The 8,838-nt window shown below is 32.8% G+C and overlaps 1 long non-coding RNA gene across 1 annotated transcript; it reads left to right on the top strand.

The window, feature by feature from the left end:
* The first annotated feature begins 2,923 nt into the window (after nt 1-2,923).
* Nucleotides 2,924-3,957, top strand: LOC107899382 (uncharacterized). The gene is made up of 2 exons (XR_001684659.2): nt 2,924-3,203; nt 3,469-3,957. It is a non-coding gene; the product is annotated as an uncharacterized lncRNA (long non-coding RNA).
* The last annotated feature ends 4,881 nt before the right edge of the window (nt 3,958-8,838 follow it).

Genomic DNA, 8,838 nt, shown 5'->3' with positions numbered 1-8,838 from the left:
GACCTGGACATTTATTGGAGTACAACCTAGGGAATAGGCAAGATCCTCATTTTCAACCACATAATGAACCACCGAGTCTTTCCCTTTTTCTAACTTTCCAGCTAGCAACTGGGTTAACTGATTCGTTATAGCTCTCTGTAATTCTATTATCATATCTCTCATTTCCTGTTGAAATTCGATCAGTTGCTCTTGCATTTGTATTTGCATTCGCTCTAATTTCTCAAACCTTTGGTCCATTTCTCTAGTCTTTGTTTGGGTCCCGTAAGGGTGTCGATTTTCCAAATTAACTGAAATAATTTTACTCAATTAGGCCCTTTTAATGGACTTAAATGTTTATGATGCAATGTAATGTAAATGCATGAAATGAATGCATAAAGAGACGTTGATTCTGATTCAATTACATTTAGAAAACTTTACTAAAAGACAAATTTCTTTACATAAAGTGGTATATATACGGCTTTGCCCTCATACTCCAAGCGAGGACATCTTCTCTTTCTTCATCTGAATGCTAAGATAAACCGTGCGAATTCTTCAAAATAGTGTCTCCTCTGTCTCCTTTTGCTTGATCCTGGTCACAATCCACTGTCTACCTATACTCGCAATGCTCATTAACTTTTTTAAGGAAGTTGGAATATTGAAAGCTCTTAGACAATCATCTTGAATCCTCGGGCCACCAAGTAAAGTTACAAACTCTTCCATCGCCCTTATTGTGTTTCTCGAAATATATTCAGGCAGCCGTATTATCTTCCACTTTATCAAGAAACCCATTTTCTTATGACAAGCTCTCTATTTAGCAACTGAACGTGATTCAACGCCTTTTTTCTATGATGCAAATGCAATGCAATCAAAATGTCATGCAGTCAAAACAAAACACAACAAGTTAGTATCAGGTATAAACATTAAAAGAAATAATAAAAACAACTAATCAGGTATCTACTAAGGTTTAGAGTAATTCTACCTAGGGTGAGTTCCTAAGGTTCACTATATGAAGTTTAGCTTCTAGAGCAAGGGTACCCGAACCAGCAGATTCCTCGATCCTCACCCATTATAGGCTCATATAGACCGAGTTCAGTTCAGGGGAATACATTTCCCTATGGCTACATGGAGATGAAAACTCAAGAAGACATAGGTACAGATGTATCCCGAAAGCGATCCATTATCCTGCACGGAGGTGAAAACCTCACGAAAGAGTAGCTTCTCACTCCCACTTAGAGGGGTAAAATTGACCATGAAATGCAAAATGCAAATAAACTAAAAGACTTAGATCAATTAAACAAGCATATCATGATGGAAACCCATGAATGCAAAGGGGAAATCATGAATTTTAAAACAAATTTTGACTTTTCGACCAAAAGACAAAAATTAATCAATTTCTGGCTCGACTCTCTAATCGGTCCCCAGTGGAGTCGCCAAGCTGTCGAAACCATTTTTTTGAAAACAAAAATTTTAGTTGTCGACTTTAAAAAACAACAATTGGAGTCGCCACCGATCCTTTATTGAGGTGTGATCGGCTCACCTTAAAAACGATTCTGGTCTACGAAATTTGAGAAAACGGGTTTGGGAGTCTGTTACGCACGAGGAAGGGTTAGCACCCTCGTAACACCCAAAAATCGGTACCAAATTGATTATTTGATGTCTTAATGTCGAGGGTTAAAAATATTTTAAAATTCAAATGATGAAACTTGAAAAGGATAATCAATTGTTCAAGTTAAATAAAGAAATCGAGACCCAATACGTTAGGGCACAATTTCTCAAAACCCTCGAACTTTGAATATCACTTTTTAGTTTTTAAAGAAAATCTTCATTTCGAGAAAGCAATATGTCATGCCCAATACATTAGGACACCACAAATTAAGTTCCCGAAAATGATTTTTATACTTATGCATTTTAAATAGAGAATATTCTCGGTTACTTAGGATTAGCAAAAAAAATCAGAACCCAATACGTTAGGGCTCAATTTCCTCGAAAATCCCAAACTTTGAATATCACTTTTATTTTAAAAGCCTTTGAATCAAAAGAAAATGATTTAGATGTTTTGACAAAATCAAAATGTATATTTTTTAAAAGGTATGTTAAAAAATATTGATGTGATATGAAACAAATATTTTAAATTAAATTATATGTATACATGTTTACAAAATATGTATATATAAGTATGATATATAAGTGAACTTTGCAAGTATGTGTATGAATATGAGATAAAAAATGCATAAGTATTATAAAATGTTGGTGCATATATATATATATGAATACAAAAGTCATGAAAATAAAACAATAATAAAATACATATAAGGTATATTCATACATTTACAAAAAATAAAATAAAAGTATAATATGTTAGTAAATTATGAAAATATGAAAATATATACACAAAAAACATGCGAAAAATATATTTATAATAATTTTGAATAATGTATAAATATGCAGATTATAAAAGAAATATATATAGGATTATAAAAATATGGAAAATGTATAAATATTATAAAATAATAATGTATGTACGTATGTATGTATATGTATGTAAAAACTAAGAAAATAAAATAATAATAGAATATGTATGTGTATTCATTTAAAGAAATTTAGAATATATACATATATACTATAAAAATAAAAACATATGCGTGCATATGCATAAATATAATAATAATATAAGAATAATAATAATAATAACAATTCAATTGAAATTAAACTATTTAATAGCACTAATAACAAAAAGACTAAGTTAAACTTAAAACAGAAATTCGGGGCAAATTTGAAATAAATAAAATACGAATGGACCATTTAGAACACGCAATCAACAGTGGAGGACCCAAAGAGAAATTTACCCAAACATCCCAAACACTGCACAGCAACATGGACCGAATTGAAAAATAAATAAAACGTGTAGTTAAAATTGCAAATATATAAAAAATAATTAAACATACTTCATAAAAACTGAAGACCCAACGCGCAAATAGCCCATCAAGGGCCAAAACACGCAGATCCATAGTCATTAAATGGCACCGTTTTACTTTAGTATTAAAACCAAAATTTCTTTCAAAAAAACAAACATTTTCATTTCATCATCTTCTTTTCTTTTTTAGAAACAGCAGAGGGGAAAAAAAAAGAGGTGGCTCTCTGCTAGGGTTTGACCTTAGCCCCTTCATGCCGTCGCCGCCGTGGAGCCACCGCACACGGCGTTCGAAACCAGCGCCCGAACCCAGGTAAGCGCCCCTTTCCTTCTTTATTCTTCTTTTTATTCTTTCAAAAAAACCAAAAAATGAAAACAGTGAGAAGAAATCTCGAAGAGAAGAAAAACAAATCACCTTCCAAAAACTGCTTTTGATTCTTTGTTTTTGTATTTCCAGTGCTTTTTACAACATTTGTCTAACCCCCGCTACAGAGATTGATTGGCCTTTTTATAGCTAAAACTGTTTACAATTTGCTGTATCTATCCTATTAGTGTTGCTCGTGGTTTATTTGTTACAGGTAGGGGCATTGTGCGCGGCGTGGAAGGAGAACGTGCGATGGTTATTGCGACGTGCGTGGGGTGCGGCTGCTGATTTTGCTGCTAGCTGCTAAGGTTTCTTTCTACCTCTGAAAATTATTAGGGCTAGGTATTGGGCCAGTGTTGTATTTGGGTTTGTATTGGGCTTGTTATTATTTGGGTCTATTTTGGACTGGTGCAATGAGTATTTGGGTTGGTCTTATTTTGAATGGGCCGGGCAAAAATGGGCTATTACATACACGATCAAAATGAGTTGCATCTGTTGGCGGTGTACCATCATCAGTTCAAAATGTTTTCTTCAGGTAGTAGGTCCTTGACATAGGTTGATTGGGAGTGAATGATTTCACCAACCCGTCATAGAACTTCAACTCTCATAATATGGTTCACGGAACCAAAGTCTTGAATTGAGAACCTTTTAGCAAGTGAGGAGACAATATTATCTATGAGAGATGGTACAGTGCTTGTGATAATGATTCTGTCAACGCACTCCATTAAGTGGACTCTAACGCCTCAAATTTCCAATATAGTAATTGGTAGTGATCAGGGAACATATATAGTGAATTTTGGAGGAAAACTTGGAAATAAGTTATTAAATGAATGTTCTTATGGAAATAATTTTATATTTGGAAAGGGAATTAGCATGGTTGAGCGTGAACATGAAAATCCGTAAAAAAAGATTAAAGTGTAAACTTTGAAAGTTTAAAGGAAAAAGCTACATTAGTAGATGCTAAATGAAATAAATAAGGCAGGGTATATGTGTTTTGAGTGATGGAATTGGGAAAAAAAATTCCCAAACGAGGGATTGAATTGAATAAAAGTGAAAAGTACAAAGGTCAAATTGTAATTTTATCATTTTTCAAGGTAGGACATTAATATAATTTTTTGCATGAGTATATAATAAGTATGACTTATGAAACTTGATGTGTTAAAGTGCCTTCTAAGGCGAGAAGGGAAAGTAATAAGAGAAAAAGGGGTAAATATGTAATTTTTCCATATAAGGAGCATTTTGAACATTTTACATGAGATTGTGCTACATCCCGAAAATCAGGTTAGTAGAATCAGGTTAATAAATCAAGGGTTTGAGACAGATACTAAAATTGGGGTCATAAATAATTAATTAAAGTATTAAAATAATATAATTAGGTTTTATTTTATTAATTAATCTAAAATGAGACTTAATTACGAAGTTTAAGTTGAAAATAGTGTGTTCTAATTAAGTTAGGACCTAATTGGAAAAGGGGAGAAATAAGGAGTGACGAAAGTCTTCTACTAGGAATTGTCATCGTCTTCTTCTTTCCTCTTTTAACCTAAACCATCAAAATTTCCCTAAACCTAAAATTAGAGAGTTCCTTCAAAATTAACCCATTCTTTTGGATTTATTAACCTCTCAATCACCAAAATAATCCCCAATTTCAAAGGAAAATCATGTTTTCTTCCCCAATTTTGCCATTGTTCTTCTTGTGTTCAAATCTTGAATTAGAGTTATAGATTGTCGTTTTCAACAAATTAAGATAATATTTTGACTTTTTAGGATTAAATAAAGAGTGTTGTTAATTCAAATTGAGTTTTAAACTATTGTATGAAGATTTATTTAGATTTAATAATTTTAAAGCAAGCTTGGATTAAAAAATGGAAAATCTCGAAATCATGAGTAAACTCGTGTTTTCGAAGTAATTTTTGATTCATTCTGACTTAATTAGAAGGTATTCCACTTTAATTTAACAGGTCCTTACCGAATTTTTAAGAATCAAGCATTTTCCTCTTTTACATGTTCTTAAGAGCGTAAATTTTCGAAAATTTCAAAACCATGGATTTAGTTAAAATTAATGGGTTAGAACTGAAATTAAATAATATTTGGGATGTTTAAAATTGAAATTGAGGATTAGAAACGAGATTAGAATGTCGAAACTTCAATTTCAGAAAAACTAGTTAGTTTTCGATAGTGAGAAAGAAGAGGCTTGATTTGTGTTTTCCTTGCTATTTGGTTGTGTTCAAGGCTATTTTTAATGGGTTTGGAATGTGTTTGTTGTGTGTGCAAAGTGTCGAACCAATCGAGAGCCACTACGAGCAAGTCAAAAGGCAAGGAAAAGCTTGTTTGAGCTTGCGGCTAGTAAGCGAAAGCATGATTGGTGAGTATCCAGTGTCATTGCTGGTATGCGCAATTTGTAGTATTAATTGGGAGCTTAGGATTAGCCTAAACCCATATCCTAAGTTTCAAGAGTATGTTTTTTTCTATACTTGTTGCTTTTTTTGAATAGTCATACCTAAGTAAGTTGGGTTGTGTTGTGTTGTGTGATGCTATTACGAAGGTAATATGTGAAAATATGTGATTGTGATATGTGATATACTATTTTTAACACACACATATGAGATATGATATATGATATCTCAATGAGAATTATTTTGAAACTTAAAGTGCAATTAAAAGTGAGTCATATAAGCATGAATTGTGTATGAGATTGTGGTGTGAATTGATGAATTTGAACAGAGGTTATGTGCATTAAGACAGTAATTGAATATGTGTAATTGTGGATATTTTGGCCTTGTGATCTCTTGAAACTGTTGGATATAGTTGGCATGCCATAGGATTGTGAGTACTCACCTTTTTGTTTTGTAATTTGGGCGTTGAGACTTTGGGACAGGTTGGAGAGATAAGGGAATGTCGAGCTAAGCTCCATTCATCGAGACATGCTGATGTGTTGGAAAGTGTTTAGCTTAATGTTACACTTTTGAGATATGTTAGACTCTTTGAGTCATTGGTGTGTTGGAGATTCGTTAATCCAATGTGTGGTGGTAGAGTCTACTTTTATGTTTCATAATCTCAAGATGCCAAATTATCATTATTTGAATTATATATATGAGTTATGATGTGTGTAAATTCATGTGAGAGTATATGCTAAACTTGTGAGATAATGAAGCATGGATACATTATTTCGACTTAATGAATATATGATTGTGAATGTGCCTTAGTATGCTCTTGCTTAACTTATATTGTTGTGTATGCTTTGCGGTAATTCCGAACATTAACTGAGCTTGAAAAAGCTCACACTCTTTGTAACCTCCCAAACCCGGCCTAGACGTTATGACCGAATCGTGAAAGTCACATGGGACACCTAAACTACGATTTTATCCTATCAATGGTTGAAAACCTTAAATGTGCTCTCCTTTTAGTAAAACCACAGTTTCCTTGGTTATTTTGAGAAAAACGTCCATTATTAAGATCCAATCTTTATTAAGTCAGGTTTGAAGCACTGACATGGTTTTTGGAAAACTCTTTGCCATTGTTGCTTTTGAAAAATAACTTCGATTATCTTTGTTGCAATGGAGAAACAAAATAAAAATCCCAACTATTAGTTAAGCCAAGTAACATGCTTAATCCAATTTCACTGTATAATAAATCATTCTCATGTGTGAAGTTATGCATGCATGAAAAATCCCCAAAACAGAAACATCCCAAACCACAGTTCAAATCGCTTTACAGTCCAAAAATCCAAATAAATTTAGGGAAAGTTTAAATAATAATTTAATAAAAATAAATATGAAATCCTTCGTACGTCCGCATACCAAATCCGGTCCTAATTTCGTTCATTACCTGAGAAGTTGAAGTAATGGGGTGAGCTTAACAAGATCAGTGTGAGTCTAAATAATCAAACATATTATATACATTGAAGCATTTTCTCATGGAACCAAATAACCCAATCAAACATCAATAGTAACATTTTTATGTAATATGATCATGACTTAATGCACATGTGAGTTCCTACCCATACCATCCACTACACACCATGTGTTCCCTAGAACTCGTCTGCCAAACTCCAACGAATGCAAGCAAAGCTTTATGTGGTAAAAACCATTGAATAAAATTAATGTAGAAAATCTATTGAATAACAAATAGTGCGGTAAAATTGCCATTCCCCTCAGTACTCTAGATGTAATGCACTAACTACAAATAAATGCAGACTTAATATGCCACAGGTACTCCATGGAACTCCTCCGTCAACCACAATAATTACCCACCCCAAAGCACATGCAGTATGTCACACAATCTGATATATAAGCATAATTCAATACTTTCACATTTAATTGACATGTTCAACACGCCTTCAATTACCAAATACTTTCGTTGAATGGAATTGATAATCCAACTTTCAATTTACCATTAAGATGATAGAATTCAACAAATCACAATTTCATATACTTTTATGAACTTTTCATTGTGCATGTATAGTAGTCTTTCCAATATTTCATAGCAATTCTTTCGTACAAATATATCATGCATAAACTCCAATTTTCAAACAATCATGCTATATATATCACCAATCATATATCAAATAGATGAATGATTCATCATAATATCAGTCATGTAATCATACTGTCAAACTAGCAACTTATCTAACATGTCAAGTTGTTAGGGATCGAAACGTACCTGATTCGGCCACTCACAAATTTAATTACTTAGCTATTAAGTTAGATCCGATCAGCAAGCTAAATCATCAATTAAATCATAATAATTATTATTACCAATCAAGGTTTTAAGTTTAGGAACCACACCTTATTTTACGCTTTTTTGCAGTATACTAGCGAATCTTGCGGTTTCTCTAATAAACTTTAAAGCGAACCTAAATTAAAAATCAGTATAAAACTCAATCAATAAACCTCTTAAAAACTCGCTAAACACCCACTTATGGGTTCAATCCAATCGTCACAATTACAACTATTTTTTGAATCCAAACTAGTTAGATTTCTTACACTGATTTGAGGCGAATTGTACGCGCGAACGTCTTTCGACTTTACTACTGATTTGGGGCATTTAATTCGGCACCTAAAACATTTAATTACTGAAAAATAAGTAGCTAATTTATGATTAAAAATTCATTTTTTGATCAATCAACAACTTTTCCCAATATCTAAACCGAAACTATTCACTAGTTTACAATTAACCACACATACATTTGCTGAATTGTCAGATCTGAATTACCGATTGATCAAGATCGATTTTCCCTAATTAACACATGTTTAAAGGCTGATTAGGAGGTGTTCAAGAACTCAATATAATTCTGGAAAAAGATGGGAAAGAAATAATGAAAAACAGACCCCTTTTCTTGCTCATAGGCGCACGTCCACCACCCACGGTGACCAAATTGAGGCTGAGTTGAAAACACTTTTGAGATCAATTAAAAAGCTAAAAAAAACCCATTAAATATTTAAAAATCCCCCAAATTTTAGATCTATAAATTTAGGTTTTTATTTGAAAATTTTATCAAAAAATTGAGAGAAAAGGAGATCTTACACAAGCTAGATGATAGGGGTGGCAATGGCACTTCTTGGCAACGATAGGAATTGATCTTGAA

The sequence above is a fragment of the Gossypium hirsutum genome, chromosome D04 (genome assembly GCF_007990345.1).
Source record: "Gossypium hirsutum isolate 1008001.06 chromosome D04, Gossypium_hirsutum_v2.1, whole genome shotgun sequence".
NCBI lineage: Eukaryota > Viridiplantae > Streptophyta > Magnoliopsida > Malvales > Malvaceae > Gossypium > Gossypium hirsutum.
Note: the sequence above shows the minus strand (reverse complement) of the source record. Positions and strands in the feature narration are given on the sequence as shown.